This window comes from Benincasa hispida, chromosome 6 (genome assembly GCF_027475165.1).
Source record: "Benincasa hispida cultivar pf3 chromosome 6, pf3_genome.v1.1, whole genome shotgun sequence".
NCBI lineage: Eukaryota > Viridiplantae > Streptophyta > Magnoliopsida > Cucurbitales > Cucurbitaceae > Benincasa > Benincasa hispida.
In genome coordinates, this window is record NC_143483.1 from 13,822,834 (window position 1) to 13,843,769 (window position 20,936).

At 38.7% G+C, this 20,936-nt stretch overlaps 1 pseudogene; it reads right to left on the reverse strand.

The window, feature by feature from the left end:
• Positions 1-691: 691 nt before the first annotated feature.
• Positions 692-5,253, reverse strand: LOC150035432 (uncharacterized; annotated as a pseudogene).
• Positions 5,254-20,936: the final 15,683 nt, after the last annotated feature.

The window sequence follows — 20,936 nt, forward strand, 5'->3', positions numbered from 1 at the left end:
CCTCAGCCAACCCATTTGCGGCGGCGTTATATATGGATGACTTGTACTGCTTGAATTTGAATTTTTCACACAACCTATCCATCAAACTATTGGAGAATTGTCTTACGTTATCCGTTACGATCCGATGGGGAATACCATACCGATAAATGATGTGAGTGCAGATAAAATCCAACACGTTTTCTTTCTTAGCTTTCTTTAGCGCGACAGCCTCAATCCATCTTGAGAAGTAGTCAGTGGCTGCGAGGATGTAGCAGTGCCCTACTGTCGACTTAGGTGTTATAGGGCCGACCAGATCAAGCCCCCATGCTTCAAAAGGCCACAAGGCTATGGTCAGATGTAGAGGCTCGAGCGGTTGGTGAATGAAATTCGCATGATATTGACAGGCTTCACATTTCTTTGCATAATCCATTGAGTCCTGGATCATTCCTGGCCAATAATAACCCATTCTTCTCAGCTGGAATTGTAGCTTTGGTCCTACTTGATACGCGCTGCATATGCCTGAGTGTGCCTCCTCCAAAGCTTTCGCTGACTCTTCGTTACTGAGGCACCGAAGGAAAAGTCCTTCAAGGGATCGGCGGTATAAGACCCCTTTGTAGTAAATGAAATGCACAGCTCTCCTGCGAACCTCGATTTTACGGTGGGAGTCGTCTGGGAGCCTTCCATGTTCAAGGTAATCTACGATGGGTTGCCGCTAGTCTTCCTTGTCAGTTAGGTAAACTGATATCACATTCGTTTCGCCATATGCGGTCTCAATCGAAGGTACAACCCATCTCCGCCAAAGCGATATATTAAGGTGCACATTATCCAGGTCCGTTAAAGCAGTGGCTAGGTTTGCCAAGGCATCCGCTTTCTTGTTCTCCGTCCTCGGGACATGTTCCAATGCCATGCTTTCGAACTTCTCCATCAACTGGCGAGCGTAAGTGAAGTAGGGTTTCAAGTCGTCGTGCTTCACCTCGTATTTGCATAAGAGTTTATTGATTATCAACTTTGAGTCGCCGAAGATTTCTATACAAGCTACTTCAATCTCTAAGGCCACTTGGAGGCCAATTATCAAAGCTTGGTATTCGGCGACGTTGTTTGAACATGACTCGGCAAGTGCGAAGCTATAAGGCAGCATGTGCTTTTCTGGCGAAATGAAGACGATACCTGCCCCCGCACCACTTTTTCATGCCGCACCATCAAAGAACATGACCTACAGTCCGTAGGTCTCTATGAAGAGAACTTCGTCATCAGACAAGTCTTCACTTAACTCCCAATCCGATGAAACCTGGTGATCTGCTAGAAAGTCGGCCAACGCCTGCCCTTTAACTGCCCTTTGTGGTACATAGACAATGTCGTACTATTGAAGCATCATTACCCATTTGGCTAAACGTCCCAAGATGATCGGCCTGGACAGGGCGTATTTGATGGGGTCGGCTTTCGCAATTAAGTGAACTGTGAAGGCCTACATGTAGTGCCTCAACTTATCTATCATGAAGAAGAGCGCGAGGCACGTATTTTCTACAGGGGAATAATTGATCTCGGCTCCATTCAGGGTTCTACTCAAGTAATAGAGTGCGCGTTCTTTTCCCTTTTGTCTTTCTTGTGCTAATAGTACCTCCAGTGATCTCTCTTGCGCTGCAATGAATAGTATTAACGGCTTGCCTGCTACTAGGGCTCCTAAGACAAGAGGGTTGATCAGGTACCTCTTTATGTTATCGAAAGCATTCTGACAGGCCTCGTCCCATTCGAATTTCTCTCCCTTTCTCATCAGTCTTTGAAAAGGTTGACACCGCCCTACCAGGTTAGAAATAAACCTCTGAATATAGGCCAGATGTCCTTGCAAACTTCTCAGCTCATGTACATTTCTTGGTCTTGGCATCTTTTATGGCATCAATCTTAGATTGGTCTATCTCTATCCCTCAATGTCTCACAACAAAACCCAGAAACTTTCCTGAAGTTACTCCAAATGCACATTTGAGGGGGTTCATCTTTAACTGGTACTTTCACAGATAATCGAACACGGTCCTTAGATCTTTCAAACAGTCATGTTGTTGCTTGGTCTTGACCACAAGGTCATTCACATAACACTCCACATGTTTGTGCAACATATCGTCAAACACCTTCTGCATGGCACATTCATAAGTAGCACCAGCGTTCTTCAACCCGAAGGGCATTACCTTGTAACAATATATCCCTTTTGGGGTTCGAAATGCCATCATTTTCTCGTCTGTGAGGGCCATCCGTATCTGGTTATATCCGGAAGATCTGTCCATGAAGGATGGGGCCTCATGTCCCATTGTCGCATCGACCATGATTTCTGTGATGGGCAATGGAAAATCATCTTTAGGACAGGCACTGTTTAGGTCGCGAAAGTCTACGCAAACATGAAGCTGTCCATTCTTTTTTCTAATCGGGACGATGTTGGCTATCCACGTTGGATATTTAACTTCACAAATGAACCCGACCTCAATCAGTTTATTGACCTCAACCTCAAATTGGGGGATAAGTTCTGGCCGAAAGCGTCGTTGAGCCTGCTTAATGGGTTGACACCCCTATTTGATCGCGAGATGGTGGACTGCTACTTTTGGATCTAGTCCTGGCATCTCTTTGTATGACCAGGCGAAAACATCCCTGTATTCGGTGAGTAAACTCATGTATTCGTCCTCCTCCTCTTCCGAGAGAGATGCACTGATGAAAGTCGGACGTGTCTCTTCTACGGTGCCCAGATTCACCTTTTTTAGCTCGTCCACCATGGATTGACCACCGCCTTCTAGCTCTTGCGGAGCGTTCTTCACTTCCTCTTTGGTCATACCTTCTTCGGATTCTTCGAGGATGGTGATGTGGTGGCACGAAATTTTACCTTCCTCCTGCTCTAGATTCTAAGGATTGGTGAAAACGACGTCGCGCCTCTTTACTTTGAGCGTGCTCTCACTTGTGTTTAGAGTAACGAAGGTCTTTCTCTTCATCCATGAGGGGATGGTACTACGGATTTCTCCATCACTTCTTGCCTCTCCTGATGGCTTCTGGTCCGATAACGCTTCGACATTTTTAAGGTTGATTCGTCGCCAGATGGATGCTCGAGGTATCGGCCCCTTCTTTCCTGTAGTTGTTTCGAGGGCGTCAGCGCAGGCTCTTCCCTTCCCCTTTGTCTTACTAGGGACATATTGATCGAGGGGATATTTAGCCCTTTCTTGCTTCAAGCGATCGAAAATGGGTGTGCGGGGTTTTCCTTCACTCTCCTTTGGAATTGTGCCTAGTCTTTCGAAGGCTAACGGTCACACCACCACGGGCGATTGACAGATGATTTCCTCATTTTCTTCATTTGGCGGAGTTAACCTTCGAAAGACTGAGCGTCGAGTATCTCTGGGAATAGTATGCGGGTTTCCCCTTTCTGCTTCTGTCATGTTTAATCCTTCGAAGATCAAGGTGCGTGCGATAAGTAGTCTAATACGACCGAAGGTTGAGGCTCTTTTATTTTTGCTCTTCTTCTCTCCTATATCATCAACTTCTTCCACAGTGATATGATTGCTGTTGGCCACTTTCCCTTTCGCCTTTCTGATTATGCGGAGTGGCTCTAACGGTTCATATCCGAGACCCGCCCTCGACATGGGTATAGCATGTCCCTCTTGCAAAAGCTTCTTTTGGGTTGGCGAGAGTCGGGGTTGCTCGTAAATCTTCAAACTTTTGAACCCAGTGTGAGTTGTGAAGTCGTAGCCCACCTTCGCCAATAGCTTGTAAGCTTTGGGATCGAATTCGTCTTCCGTTCGCCTCTTGGGCAGCTTTGACCCCATTACTTCTACCTCTAGCTTGTGGACTTCTTGCTTCGTTATTGGCGTGAGGGTGTGACGAAACTCTCCTTTAGAATTTCTATGTCGCCGACCTGCAAACCTTTTGAGCATTCCATAAAAGGTGACTCACCCTTGTTTCATCTCGACAAAGGGACATAGCGCAAAATTGGAGGTTTTGAGACTTTCTCGCCCCTCACCATGGGTGTTTCTCCAATGCCGAAAGACATTCTATTCTCTTTTAGGCTGGAGGCTCGTACCTTGTTACCTGCCCTTTTCTCCATGTCTACTGGCAACTTCGACCGGGATCCACTCACTTTCTTTGTCAGTAAGTTCTCTACCGGCATCATCTCACCGGAATTCTCACTCTTTAGGTAAAACTTTGCATCTGCGAAGTGAGACTCGACTTTAGAAAACGGATTAGAATCTGCTGTGACCTTCTTAATCCCATCTTGGTAAAACTTGAAACATTGATGTAGTGTCGATGTAATCACACCATTCTCATGAATCCAAGGGCGTCCCAATAGCAGTTTGTAGGTGGTCTTTGAGTCTATCACATTAAACAGCGCGTTGGCCTTCAGATCGCCAATGAGGAGCTTCAAGCGTATCATGCCTATCGCCCTTTGGCTGCCTTGATTGAAACCTTAAATTACTAATTTGCTGTTTGATAGCTCTTCCATGAATATGCCCAACTGTTTCATAGTCATCTTAGGCATTATATTGACGGCGGATCCGTTGTCGATGAGGATTCAACCCACTCTCTGTTCTCGAATGTATCCAGAGACATACAAAGGTCTATTATGCAATTTGGATCCCAGTAACAGATCTTCGTCTGAGAAGCCTATGGACGTGCAACACGAGGCATAAGCACGTGCTGCGGGGGTCGATGCACCAGAGGCATGGATTCTAATAGCCTTTAATAAGGTTCGTCTTAGCTTCTAGCAGGAGTGAAAGCAGGTCGTCTATGTTGAATAGTGACGAACCCTTTGGTTCTCCTGTTGACTTTAATGGGCCTGGAATGTTATCTTCCTCTTCCCTGATACTGACAACATGACATGCGGAAATATCTGGTATCTCCTCTAAACCCCAATTGCAGAAGTTCTTCGGGAGGAAATCTGCTAAGGTCATTTGTCGTCTGGGACGAGGAATATCCTCGTCTCTCTCGTCAACAACCTTGGGCCTTTGAGCCTTTTTTCTACCCTTCCTTTTTTGTGCCTTACTCTCTCCCGTGTGGCTTCTATGAGAGCGTAGCTCTTTCTAGGTAAAGTTCAGTCTTTCCTTCTTACGGTGCGCTACAAGAATCCAACCTTCGTTATTGTCATCGTCAGTGCACCCTCTTCCGTTTTGAGGGTCTGTAGTTTGGACCTTCTGCAGAAACCGCACTACCACAAGTTCGAAGGTCCCAAACTGGACCGAACTCCCTTTCTTCATAAAATATGGTTGGTGGCACCACATTTGGAGTTACTGTCACTGCAGCATGATTCATTTGGACCACTTCGTCTAGATCCAACTTTATTTTCCTTTCACGGGCCAATTTGAGGATCAATTCCTTCAGTACGAAACATTTTTCGGCCGGGTGGCTAATAACCCTGTGATACTTGCAGTAGTTGGGATCATCCACCTTGCCGGCCTATTCCGGTCGTCTACATTCTGGCAGTTGGATAAGGTGATTCTCCAGTAGTTGTTCAAGCATATCCACTATGTCAGAGTCAGGGAATGGGTAGACTTTTTCCTGTCGTTCCTTCAGGGTTGGGCGACGTCTTTCGCTTTCTTGGTCTTTCTTCTCTATCTTCTTCTCTTTCCCTTTTGAGGAGAACTTCAATGGGGTTATATTAACGACCATTGATTCCTTCGTGGTGTCCTTCACAATTTTCTCGGTGCCCTTCACCTCCTTCTTGTCTTTCTTCGGTTCGTGGTTCAGAAAGTCCCTCGTTCCTCTATTGGCGATACTTAGCTCCATGTCATGAGCACGGGTCGCCAATTCTTCAAAGGTACGGGGCTTTATCACCTGTAGGATATAAAGGAGTTCCCAGTGCATACCCTGTGTGCATATTTCCATAGCAGACAATTCAGTGAGTCGATCTTTGCAATCCAGACTCAGAGCTCTCCATCGGTTGATATAGTTGACGACTGGCTCCCCTTTCCGTTGTTTGGCGCTTGTCAGCTCCATCATGCTGACAGTGTGCCTGGTGTTATAGAAGCAATTCAAGAATTCTCTTTCAAGTTGTTCCCAGCTGTGAATCACCTCAGGCTCTAAGTCTGTGTACCAGTCAAAAGCGTTCCCTTTGAGGGTTCTGATGAACTGTTTGACTAGTAGGTCTCCCCTTATTCCCACATTTTTGCATGTTTCTACATAGTGGGCGATGTGTTACTTTGGGTTGCCCTTTTCGTCGAATTGTTGGAACTTTGGTGGCTAATACCCTGTAGGCATTCTCAGGTTGTCGATCCTTTGGGTGTATGGCTTGGAATACATGAAGGAAGTTTGGGCCGACCCTCCATATTGAGCTCTTATGGAGGTCATGATTATGTTTTGCAATTGTTGGACCGACAAAGAGGCCACTGAGGCTGACTATTGCAATTGGTTTTCTTGTAGACCGATCTTCCCCTTATCGATTGCTTTGATCGTGGGTGCTTGGCTTGATTTAGCAGCCTCTCGAGACTGCATTTGTTCTTTCAGGGTAGCGATCTCATGGACTTGCTCCTCGATGGCTTTCATCAGAAAGTTAATATTCCTTTCCATTTCAGCCATGGCCGCTTCCACCATCACATCCGCCATCATGACAAAAATCACATCTGGCGGTGAATCTCTTTTCAGCCTGCTGGATGCAAAAGTATAGTTGTCAAACAAGGGGTTTTCCTTGATGACAACCCCACTTTGTGAGGATTCCATCATTTGCCTCAAGATGTCATGGGCGATAGGGGAGCTCTGCTCTTGCTCCTACGTGATTTCTCTTAGCGACCGCAGGTGACCGGTCCCTTGTACGAGCCATTGGTGGAGGAAGTTTTGGATGCCACCTTCTTAGGCGCCAAATGCTGAGAAAGAGATGAGAGGTAGAGAAGTCCCACCGAGCGTGCCAATTCTGTTCACACGAGATTTCTAGAGAAATGTGTTTCGTGGAGTTGAACTCGAGTTCGTGTTGATGTTGAAGTTGATTTGATGCGATGTGGTTCGATCTCTAATACTTGATCCTCTGATTCTCTCTCAGTTGGGTGAATGTGCTTGACTTGGAGAAGAAAAGCACCGAACGTTCTTGAAGTAGAAGTCTTGGAAGCTTGAAGTAGAAGTCTTGGAGTAGAAATCTTGGAAGAGTCTTTGTGTCTTCAAGGGTCTTCTGTCTTATAGGAGTGCAGCTTCAGGAGTCTTGGGAGTCTTATGATTGTTGATGAATTCTCTCTGGGTCCTCTAAATATAGAAAATGTTGCCTTTACAAATGAAGAGAATTTCACTATTTATAGAGTTCTCAGGCGGGCTTCGGGGGTTTGGTTGGTCTATGGGCCTGGCCTTTGGGCCCTAAAACTTTATAGAAAATGTTGCCTTTACAAATGAAGAGAATTTCACTATTTATAGAGTTCTCAGGCGGGCTTCGGGGGTTTGGTTGGTCTATGGGCCTGGCCTTTGGGCCCAATTAGTTGGTAACTTTTTTTTTTTTTTTTTTTTTGTAGTTTGGACTTTGAACCCATATAATAATATCAAATTGGGCCAACTTAATCTCATCTAATTCAACCGCATGACGTCATCGAAACTGGTCTTCAATTCAATTCGGAACATGTGTCAACTTCTAATTAGACCCAAAGTGAATGATTTAGAAATAGTCATTAATTTAGCAAACGACGTGGTGACTTGTGATTGGTCTAAAATTTTATCCTTTAACAACATCTATATTGTTGGTTTATTGCTACATAACACCTAAATGGTACTAAATGAAATAAATACATTTTTTTTTATTTCATCTTGTTGGTTTATTACAAGTAAATAGTTCTAATTTTAATTTTAACTGAAAAATTATATTGCTATATGTATTCTATGTTAAATATCAATTTGCAAGGAAACTAATACACCAATTTCCACCTAACAATTTTCAATTAAATTCAATACGTTAGAGAAGAAAGATTTCTCATATTCAATCTAAATTGTTTAATCAACTTTTACCAAACTTTGAAATAATTGATATATAAATTCTCACAAATTTTAGTAGCAAAAAAGGAACTACACAAATTATATACCAATTTAATATAAACATTACAATAATCGATCTAAAACAAATAGAAAAAGAGGTTTATTTTGTAAATGTTATTTGATATACAAAATATTTGATAGAAAGAATCAATTTTAAACATACAAGAAATATTTCATGGTGATATATTATTACTAATTTTTTTTATTATTTTTTTTTTGTTGATTAATATTTTTTCCTTTTTAATTAATCATGCGCTTCTTTGTTTTGATTTGGTCTTTTTTTAACTATTTTTTTATATGTTTACTATTTTTATTAAAAGTACATATATATCATTATTTTTCTGTTGTCGTAGACACTAAAAAAAATACATCATTCTGTCTTTCTATTTTTATAATTTATATTTCCATTATTTCATTACTTTCTTTACATATTTGACTTGATTTTCATGGTTGGGGATTGTTTTTATCTCCTAGTTTATTGAGTTAAACAAATGTTTCCCTATTTTATTGCTTTATATGGCATGCTTTTCCGTTCTTCTGACAGTAATGATAGGATATATGAAATTCATATGTTTGTAAAATTCATATATCTACGGAGTTTATATGTTGTAGTTTGAGATGTAGAGTTATTTGGTCTGAGTTCATATATCTGTGTTTGGGGTGTAGAGTCGAAGTCATATGTCTGAAGTATCTGTTGTAGTATTTTGAACTCTATGTAATCTGTTTCTATGATTACTATTTTTGTTTTGAAACTTTTTTATTTAATAATTCTACCCATCTTTGTTTCAATAACATATTAGATTGCAATTTTTTTCTTTTAAGTTTTAAAGTTTTCCTGTCTTTCTTTTTTCTTCTTTGGTAATGAATAATAATTAACTCACTATATTTCTTGTAGAAATATAGTTAAATAAAATGAGAAATTAAAGAGAAATTGGAACTTTTGACTCCTAAGTTTTCTTTATGAATTTCATCCACACCTTCTTCTCTTTCTTCTTCTTTCTATTGTTGTATGTATTTTTACTCTGTCATGAAGTTTTTTAATTGAATCTTCCTCATCATCTTAGCAGCCGATGGAATGCCACCACATTTTTTCAATAATTTCACTTTCAATTCTTCCAAATTTGGAGAATCATCAGAGAACAAATTTTCATTTTTTACTAATCCATGCTAAAAAATGTTCAAAGAAAAAATCTCCATTTTATGGTTTTTTGTTATATGTTACGTACTTTTCAACTACATACATTTTTTTTGTCAAATATTATTAACGCTCTTGGTATGTCAATTCAATTAAATACAAATATATTTACAAACTTCTACGTATAAATATTGCATTTAATTTAAACAAAATACTATTACTTATATAATCAACAATCCTGTAATATACTTTAACAATCATCAGTCTTATAATAGTCAGAAGTGGTTGTCATTAGAGTTTATAGTCGGAGTATAAAGTTGGTCACATGAAAATGGTATTGGAATTGGTTATCGGAGTTTGTTATCAAAGGTGATTGTCGAAGCTCGGAGTTGGTCATCGTAGTTGCTTACTCGAAAGTGGTAGTCAAAGTTGATCATCAAAGGTGATTTTCGTCAGAGGTGGTTGTCGGAGCCTATGAAGGTGGTTTTCGGAGCCTATGAAGGTGGTTATCGGAGTTTGTTGTTGGAGGTGGTTATCAAAATATAAAATGGGTCAACGGAGTTTGTGGTGCGAAGGTGGTCATCAGAGTTGGGTCACTAAAGTTTTAATCGGAAGTGGTTGCTAGAGCTCAGAATTGGTTGTTAGAGTTGATTGCACGAAGGTGGTCATCAGAGTTGGTCACCGAAATTGTCGCCAAAGATGGTTGTCGAAGTCTGCAGTTGGAGTGTGACAGTGATAGTCGTCGAAGTGGCCGATAGGTTGAGCCATTGAAAACATTGGAAGAAGGGTGAGTTGAGTAAGTTGGTAAAATATACTAACTCAACTCCACCAGCATTTAAAGTTGGTGGGTCAAATATTGAGTTGGTATATTATGCCAACTCAACTCGACTCATGTTGGTAAGCCAAACACCCTTTAGTTCTTTACTTTTTTATCATAGTATTTTTTTTAAAAAAAAAAAAAAAGAATAATTCATCTTAAATATATTAATTTTTCTCTCTCTAGAATTCACTGTCTCCCAATAACCACCAAATAATGACACATGAAATAGTAATTGATAGCACCAGAAATGTGTTATCTTAGTGCCTCTCATCTTTCCCCTTTATGATATTTAATGTGCTTAATGAAGGGATAGAAAACCCATAGCGGAAGCGATTTATCGCTTTTGTCTTGAAATTGGGAGAATGAAAATACAAAATTAAAAATAAATTTCAGGCTAAGCATATATTCAAGAACATAAATTGAGTTAAAAGGACTTAACTTTGTAGAACACTGCTTTCTTAAAAAATTCCTTTGTCATGAACAAACCAACACGTCACATTCGGGAAGCCTCCAATTGATCTTCCCCATTATATCTCTGGCAAGAACCGGATGATGGAATCCTCTTTTTTAAAAAAAAAATTAAAGGGAATTGATGTATTGGAGAGATTTTGGAGAGAACTAATTTCTCTATAAAATCATTGAGAGAGAAGAGAGGAAAATGGGAAGTTATTTCTCTTCCATAACAAACCTTAGAAAAAAAAGCTAGTCGCATAAATGGAATTCAAACCCAAAATAATAGAATATGTAGTACAAGAATAAAATAATTACATATATAGAACAAAAAATGGTAAAAGACTAAAACCCTCACGTCTAACCACCATTTTGCTCGCTTCTTCTCGATTTTCTAAAATTGAAAGCAATCACTGATAACAGCTATAAGTGATAGTCACTGATAGATGTTATCACTAATAGTAATGATAGCCACTAATAGCTACTATCAATTGCTATCACCGATAGTTGCTACCAGTGGTAGCTTTCAACTTTAGAAATTATACAATCTTAAAAATATTAGCTTTTAATTTTCTATTAGTTATTAGTGACTATCATTTATACACTTTCATCATTGGAATCGATCTTGAAATATTAATAGTTAAGACTATCGGTGGCTATCAATGATAGATTGTTATAAATAGTTATCAACATTGAAAGAAAACCAACAACTTTAAAGGATTGAGCTATACCAGTGATGGAAAACTATTAGTGACTATCACTGATAGACTTTCATAAATAACTATCAACTTTGAAAGATTAATACAGTAGTTATCACTAATAATCTTATATTGTCGCTATCACTGATAGCAGTTATCAATTTATCATTGATAGACTTTCATCAATTAGAATCAACCTTGTAACACTTAAGACTAGCAATGATAGACTTATATAACTAGTTATGAACTTCAAAGAAATTCGATATATATATTTTACCTAACTTCTATCACCGGTATCACTAGTATCACTCATATCATGGTTATTAGTGATAGCTTCTTTCACTAACATCATTGATAAGATGCTATCAATGATCTCACTGACATCATGATATCATGATATTAATGATTTCATTGATATCATGCTATCAGTGATAGCTTTCTATCACCGATAACATGCTATCAGTGGTAGCTTATATCATTCATAACGTGCTATTAGTGGTAGTTTCTATCAACGGTAACGTGCTATCAGTATTAGCTTCTATCACCGATAACATGCTATAAGTAGTAGCTACTATTAATGATAGTTATTGACCACCTTATTGTCCCTTTCCTTGTCATTTTCAAACATTTGTACGGTCCTTTTTCTTTCCGATACCTCTCAAGAGCACTTTCGTAAAAATAGTGAACAACCAAACCGAACCCTTCTTCTTCGTTTTATTTTGTAAACAAATATTATGGTACACAAATATACAAATATTTCAATTTTTGCTCTTGATTTTGGGCCATCTATGCTACTTTTTCAAGTTTATTTCCGATAAACAGCATACTCTTAAAGTCCTATAAAAAGAAAAAAAAAATATTGACCTATCTGATATCGTTCACATTTCTCATTTTTTGAGAAATAAACTTGTTTAATAACTATTCTCGTTTCTTATTTCAAACTTTTAAGAAATTTTTCTAAAAATGGTTCAAATTTGTGGACTAAAAAAATAGTTTCTTTCAAATTTGTTTTCATTTGCTATTTATATTTAATGTTTCATTATAATAATCAAACTTGATGATTGGCTTGTTGGTCAGTCACTTATGAACTTGGTACTTTAAATTCTTGGGTACGAAATTCGGCCTTTAACAAAAAAAAAAAAATGAAGAAGAAGAAGGTGTGCAACAAGACAAGACAAGGGAGGACAAAATTGAAAATTTGAAAAATTAAAAAATTGACTAGTCCAAACTTCCATATTTGCAAATGTTTTAAAGAGGTGATATATGTTTAGTCCCTTATTTTATTATCTATTACAAATATTCTAAAAAAAATTCCAACTCATTAATACATGAAGTGGAAGTATATCTTCCACTTCCTTTATTTAATTAAACTAAAACAGATTTAATTGTTTTAATTGAATTAAATTAATTATTAATTAAAATGAAATAAAATTCATTTAATTAAATTAAAAAATTAATTGATCAAATTAATTAATTGGTTTTTTTATTTTAATTAAATATCTCATATTTAATTATATGTACATTTAAATCATATTCAAATGTAGATCTCTCTCATAACCTATAGTTTTAATATGAATCTTATTCATATTAATTTAATATTTGAATCATATTTGAATATGTTAAATCTTCTTTTATTATATAGTTTAATATTGAAACTTATTCAAATTAATTTTATATGACAATGTATCGATCCATGAGAGTAGTTGTATCATATACAATTAATGTTACTCCCTTATTTAATTTGAACAATTCAAATTCTTTCAAATCTCTTGGTCCATGTTTACCCATTATGAGCTAGCAAGGGGACCTGATGAACCTGCATATTAGAAGCTCAAAAAATTTGACATTAACTAATTAAACTTTTTAATTATGTTAATGAACATTCATTAACTGTGGGTCACTCCACTAAAGACCCATAAGTTGTACTCTTCACACTGTAGAATATTTTTGCGCCCAAAGATTTAACTAGAACAATAAGTGAAGGAAATCAAACACGGGGGTTTCCATGAGCAGCAGAAGGGATCGTTCCAAATTCCATTTTGAATGAACAAAATCAATCACAGTCTTAAAATGGAAACTAACAGGTCATGCATATACAGAAATTACAGCATGCTATAAGAGAAACAAGGGATAGAGTATGCGTACGTTTGAAGAACCATTCTTCAAGAATCCCTCGATCAGTATTCAATGCGTCCAACAACAACACTTGAACACAATGACCAGTACAACCAACAAACACGAACACAACGATCGTCTGGATACGCTCAAGTTCAATCGAGTCCAACTCGATTCACGAACTGAGTAAAGACACTACCACAAGTGTTACCTTGGTATTCTCGGTGTGAGAATCCAGGAGTTGTGAGCTCTGTATGATCTTACCTTGAAAAATAGAGGAGGTAAGCGATCGAGTAAGTGGGAGATATGATACTGTCTATCGCATAGACGATGTACTCGATCGTTTGGTAAACTGAAGCATATCGCATAGACTTTGCTACTTGATCGTGTAGCAACGATCAACTAAATCACTATCGTATAGTCAACTCTAAATGATTTTTTAGTCTCTCAACGACTATCACTTAGTAAAACAATTTTACTTGATAGCCCTTTTCCATGAGTACTTTCCGAATTAAGCAACTACTAATTTTGGAAAACTATTTTCCTTTTATGTCACGGTTACCACAAAATTTCTAATAACCTCCCACTCAATCGGTTATTAGAGAAAAAGAATTAATTATCATATAATTAATATATTATAAATAAATATGATAACCAACTTATCATATTATATTTATAACCTATAGTTTGAATATTTCATCTCATGAAACATACAAAGCATAGTTCTTTTTCAATTTTATGGTACTTAATATAAATCATATTTATATTTATTTCTCCATTTAATGTATCTAATATATCACACCAATTATATCACATATAATTGAATTTTTTCTTGTTAATTTGAACACTTCAAACTAACCCCAAAGTCTAATTCTCAACTTGAACTAGAGATGTCCAATTTCCCCATAGAGACGGAGACCCACGGGGATTCCCCGATTAGGTAGGGAATGGGGGAGGGAGTGGGGGAAAAAATTTCCCGTGAGCTAAACGGGGACGGAGACGGGGAACGCAATCCTCGTCCCCTCCCCGCCCAAGCCTCGTTCTCTGTCCCCACTCCGATTAGTTTCTATATATTTATTTAGTATAGTTATCTAATGTTATGTTATTATTATTATTATATAAATATTACATTTAAATTTCAAATTTGATTATTTATTGGAGAAGATAATGAATATGTTTAAATTAAATATTTAAATTTAGATTATATATGTGAATAATTTGATTTATATTTATTTCTTTCTACTATAAGAAATTAATTAACTTTTTTAGACCAAAATTTGAGTAATTTATTTTTAAATTCAAATTGTCATGTAAAACTAACATAATAAACAATTTAGTGATAAAATTAATTATTTAATTAAAATTTGTTCACATTAGTGATTTAAATTAATTGATTTTTTACACAAAAAAAAAAGTAACGAAAAAAATTCCCCGTGGGGAATCCCCACCCCGATCCCCGTAGGAAATTACACGGGGATGGGGAATGAAATGGAGAGCGGGGATAGGGATGGAGAATGGCATCCCCGGCCCCGTCCCACCCCGTGGACATCTCTAACTTGAACCCATTGAGCTACCAAGGATACTTAAGGACTTGTAACTTAAAGCTCCAACGGTACATGAATAGCTGACTAAACTCTTTAGTCACGAGATCCACAATCCATTAATTATTGGGCACTCCACTAAATACCGACACTACACTCTCTCACTACAGATATATTTCTATATCCATATTAACCAATCAACAGTGCGATAACCCTTCACAAATTACTCGTAAGTACGGCTGGACCACTATACCGTTTTGCCCCTGTAGTTACATCTAACTCCTTAAGTACCACCAATTCCTCTAATGAAGAATAATTCATAGACTATGACTGAGTCCTTTTTTCCAAAGAAAGGGTTCGGATTTCCTAATGAAGAGTTCCATGAGCGCATTCGGATCGCTTCAATTTCACCGTGATCGAAATACACCATATACATACAAACGCACAGTTATGCAAACAAACAATAATTAACAACGTGCTTTGAACAAGAAAAAACAAGGGAGAGAGTTCTTGTACCAGTTAAAGACGGTCTTCAAACTTTGGAACTCAACGCAGTGAATGACCTCTACCCGATCAACCAATGCCCAGTAGATGCGTCGACTATAGCAGCACAAAAAACCGCAAAAACACGAACGCAACGAGGACGACACCACCAGAAAAGAGCCCCATGTATTCTTGGAGTGAGAACCCAAAGCGTGGTCTTTGGTGTTTTTGGTAGAGGTAGGAGGAAGAATTGATCGTGTAGTCGATAAGTAAGTGAGAGGGAATATGAAGCTATCGTATAGCAAGATGCTTATCGCTTAGAAGAAACTACAGATCGTGTAGATTTTACTGAACAATCGTTTAGAAAACAGAGGTGATCATTTAGCAAACATGACACACTACACGATCGTTTAAAAAAGATAACCGATCGTTTAGGACTTAGTGTGCGACGTTTAGGCGTTAGGTAGGCGATCGTTTAAGCGCGAGGTATGTGATCGTTTAGACGCTGAGTGACTATCGTATAGGCTCTCGATTTTAAACGATCGATTACGTTTCCACACTAACGCCAAACTTCCAATATTTTCCATAACTATTCAAAATGAAACAAATTTCATTTTTATTCATCGGTTACAATAATCGACGTTGTTCTCACTAACGCATGTCCGAGCGAGATTTTGGGTTAATTATCATATAATTAACCAATTAAATTATTAATAAATATAATCATATTATATTTTTACCTATAGTTTGATATCATATATCTACTATAGTAATTTCTTCTCTACTTGGTACAAAACATATTTATATCTAATTTCTTCCAAAATAATGTATCTCATACATTTAGCCAATTATGTCATATATAATTAACCAGTCCAATTATATCATACATGATCTAACTTCCTCTTGTCAGTTTGAACATTCCAAATTAACTCAAACACTGATTCTCGACTTTATCCAAGCTACCCAGGGGACCTAATGGACCTGTGGCTCGAAGCTCCAATGGTCCGTGAATAGCTGACTAAACTCTTTAGCCACGAGATCCACCATCCATTGACTGTTAGGCATTTCATTAAATACCAACAGCTGAACTCTTCTTACCACAGATATATTTTTGTGTCCATCGGATATAAACCAATCATGAGTACGATGACCCTTCACAGATGCTCGTAAGTACAACTAGACCAAATTATCATTTTGCCCCTATAGTTATATCTCACTCTTTAAATACCACTGATTCCTCTAATGAGCAATACAACATAGTCCAACTATGTGTGAACACCTCTCGGGCCAAGAGAAGGTGTGTGGCGCCACATCGTTTAAGCCCTGGAATCAGCCCTTAAAAGAGCTATCTATCTACTTACCCCTACCTCGGGGAAGGAGTGAATTCCATCTTGTGTAGCTAAGTTTCCAACTCCCAAATCAGGCGAATCTCCAAAATAGTAGGTTTAGATCGGCGACCTGGCCACTCACACCCATATAAATCAAAGGACCGCTCTCAATAACAGGAGTTCCCAACTCTCTCAGGATTAAGGTCATGTTACTTGAGGTCATGTTACCTATGGTCATCCTAGTGAAGTGAAGTCTCTATCATGAACAGTGATATATAACGAGACGTTAACACTTCGTGGTCAGGTCTTATACAAACTCTTTTTATAGGACGCCCCTGTTCGCATGTCCCCAACACGAATGATCAGGATCAGACCATCTGTCACAAGTCACAACACTTGTGACCATTTCACAAAGCAGGTCGCATCCGTAGCCCTACCAGGATAAGGTTTCCCTCCTATATCCATATACTACAGACTATTTTGGTTATCACTCAAGACATGATCCACTTGTATGTCACCACATACATGTTTGAGTTACATACAGATAACCAGGGATTTTATGTTTATTAGTTTGTGGTAAAGCAAATAAAACATGCAACTGAGCAAAATACAAGATGTGAAGTAAAATATCATATATTATACAATACAAGTGTTCGTACAAACTATTTACAAACTATAGGACACAAGACTTTAGACTATCAACCCAACAATCTCCCATTTGTCCTAAAGCGAAGTGGGGTGTACAAAAAACTAATACAAAACAATAAACTAGGGCATAAAAGCCTAGTACAAGAAAATCTCCCACTTGTCCTAATCCAGCTGCGGGTGATCCTGTAGACCCATGCTCCATAGGTGACCCTCAAACACTGTAGTCGTGAGAGCCTTTGTAAACGGGTCAGCAACATTATGCTCCGAAGCGATCTTTGTGACGATCACGTCCCCTCGATGCACTATCTCGCAGATCAAATGATACTTCCACTCAATGTGTTTGTCACACCTGTGACTCCTCGGCTCCTTGGAGTTCGCCACTGCCCCACTATTATCACAATAGAGAGTAATGGGCCTAGCAAATCTGGAACAACTTCCAGTTCTATCAAGAACTTCCTGAGCCAGACGGCCTCCTTAGCAGCTTCACAAGCCGCGACGTACTCTGCCTCCATGGTGGAGTCAACGATGTACCACTGCTTAGTGCTTCGCCACACTACAGCTCATCCGTTAAGAGTAAAGACTGAACCTGATGTGGACTTGCGAGAGTCCTTATCAGTTTAAAAGTCAGAATTTGTGTATTCGGTAAGAATCAAATCCCTAAAACCATACACGGGTATGTGGTCCCTTGTTCTTCGAAAATACTTGAAGATGTTCTTCACTGCGGTCCAGTGACCCTAGCCTGGGTTAGACTAATACCTACTGACTATGTCCACAGCGTAGCAAATGTCTGAATGAGTACAGAGCATTATGTACATCAAATTGCCAACGGCAGACGCATATGGGACCCATCTCATCTCCTCAACCTCTTGAGGCATCTTAGGACACATGTCCTTAGACAAAGTGACTTCATGCCTGAATAGCAGTAGGCCCCTCTTTGAGTCCTGCATCAAATACTTGAGCAATATTTTGTCAATGTATGATGTCTGAGACAGTATTATCACTTTGCTCTTATGATCTCAAAAGATCTGTATACCTAGAACAAACTGAGCCTCTCTCAAATCTTTCATTTGGAATTGGGTTGCTAGCCAGTTGTTAACTGCAATCAGTAAACCTACATCATTCCCAATGAGTAGGACATCATCTACGTACAACACTAAAAAGACTACTGGAGCCTTGATGATCTTCTTGTAGATACAAGGTTCATCAACGTTTTGGTCAAAGCCATACGATTTGATCACAGTATCATACCGTATGTTCCAAGATCGAGATGCCTGTTTTAGTCCATAAATGGACCAATTTAGTTTGAAAACCTTTTGCTCTTGACCTTAGGCTATGAATCCCTCGGGTTGTACCATGTAAATGGTCTCTTCAAGATTATCATTCAGAAAGGTCGTCTTGGCGTCCATTTGCCAAATCTCATAATTATAATAAGCTGCAATGGATAGGAGGATGCGAATTGACTTTAACATGGCAACAGGCGAGAAAGTCTCCTCATAGTCGACTCCCTCTACCTGAGTATAACCCTTTGCCACAAGTCGACCCTTGAAGGTCTGTACCTTCCCATCAGTACCCCGTTTGCGCTTATAGATCCATTTACAACCTATAGGTCTTACCCCATCAGACTGATCTACAAGATCCTATACTGAATTGAAGTACATCGACTCCATCTCGAGATCCATAGCCTTGACCCATTCATCCCAGTCAACATCCTCCATTGCCTTCTGATAAGACAACGAATCCTCAACGTCGCCATCTGCTACCATAGCAAGGATTTTCGTGAAACGCAGATAGCGAACAAATGGGTTCGCAACCCTCCCATTACGTCGAGGTTCTCTCAACTCTTGAGGTGAAACCGACCTACTGGATGAACTCCCATCAATAACTCCTGCTAATGTAGCAGGCTCTTCAACAACTCTTGTTGAATTTTTAGTAGTTTCATTGGAAAGCTCATGCAACACGACTTTTCTTTGTGTACTGTGCTCTTTTATATGATCCTCCTCCAAGAAAGTAGCGTTTGTTGAAATAAACACCCTATTTTCCGTCGGATCATAAAAATAACCACCTCGTGTACCTTTGAGGTAGCCTACAAAGAGGCATAACCTCGACCGTGGTTCCAACTTCTTGGAATTAGTCTCAAGCACATGTGCAGGGAAACGTCAAATGCAGAACTCTAGAGGTGTTTTTGCAACACTCTTGGATGGAACACAGTTGAGTATATATACTGTAGTCTCCACTGCGAAACCCCAAAAAAGGTCCCGTAAGGAAGCGTAACTCATCATCAAGCGAACCATGTCTAACAAGGTCATATTTCTCCTCTCCGCTACACCATTCTGTTGAGGTGTACCCAGTACTGAGAGTTGGAAAACGATTCCATGTTCTATCAAATAGTCCTGGAATGTCGAGTCCAAAAACTCTCCACCTCGATCCGATTGAAGTGTTTTAATCTGTCTATCTAATGTGTTTTCAACTTCAGCCTTGAACTCTTTAAACTTTTCAAAGGATTCAGACTTCCGTTGTATAAGATAAACATCCCCGTACCTGGAGTAATCATCAATAAACTGATAAAATATTCATAGCCACCTCGGGCTCGCACATTCATAGGACCACAAAGGCCAGAATGTACTAACTCAAGATGCTCTTTGGCTCTATAACCTTTTCCAATAAAATGTCGTTTAGTCATCTTACCCTCAAGGCAAGATTCGCACACTGGTAAAGAATTTTCTTGTAACTCACTTAGAAGTCTATTCTTCACCAATCTCTCAATCCTATTAAGATTGATGTGTCCTAAACGTAGATGCCAAAGTTAGGCATTTTCTTTTGGAGAAATTCTTCGACGTTTTGTTTGAGTTACGACAGTTCTAAATAATTCAGTATTATGGAGGGAATTAATGGCTAAAAGCCATAGCACATTTAAATTCGATTTTAGATTTGCTATGCAAATAAAAACACCATCTTTATGAATAAATATTTTATCCACATTAAAAGTATATTTACATTGCAATAAACACTTTACAGAAATGAAGTTCCTCTTTAGTTCGGGAACAATATATACATCATTCAAAACTAGAAACGTATTCTGTAAAGCTAACTGGAGCCTTCCTACTGCCACAGCTGAGACGACGTGCCTAGTGCCTGCTCGCATCGCCATCTTACCAGCCTCCAGCTGTCGCCAAGATCTAATCCCTTGAAAAGAAGAACAAACATGGTTAGTGGCGCCCAAATCAATTATCCAAGCAGAATCATCATTTTCCACTAAACAAGTTTCAAGAACTAGTAAATCATATCTACCTTTATCGGCCTTGGCTTCTTTCTTCTCTTTCAGATACTGAGGACAGTTCCTCTTCCAGTGTCCATCTTGGTTACAGTGGAAACACTTTCCCTTAGCAACCGGTGGACGCCTTCTAGGGTGATAGGTTGTGGGTTAATAGGCGCCTTCGCTTTTCCCTTACCACCCTTCTTCTTCTTCCCCTTTCCAGAGTTAGAAGTAGAAGGTGTAGACTTCGTTCCTGAGGTCGAACCTATATAGAAAGTCCTGGAGGATGAAGCAACATTTGCCTCACCCTTTTTTTTTCCTTAATTTTCAATAAAGATTGGTAGGTCTGCAACTCGTTGAGGAGGGTTGTAAGGTTATATTTCATTTTGTTAAGAATCATGTTACTAACAAAGTGCAGGAAACTCTCTAGCAATGAATACAGGATTATGCTAACCTGGATGCCCTCATTGATGGTAGACCCATTCAACTCTGCCACATTAAAATGGATCATCATGTTAAGT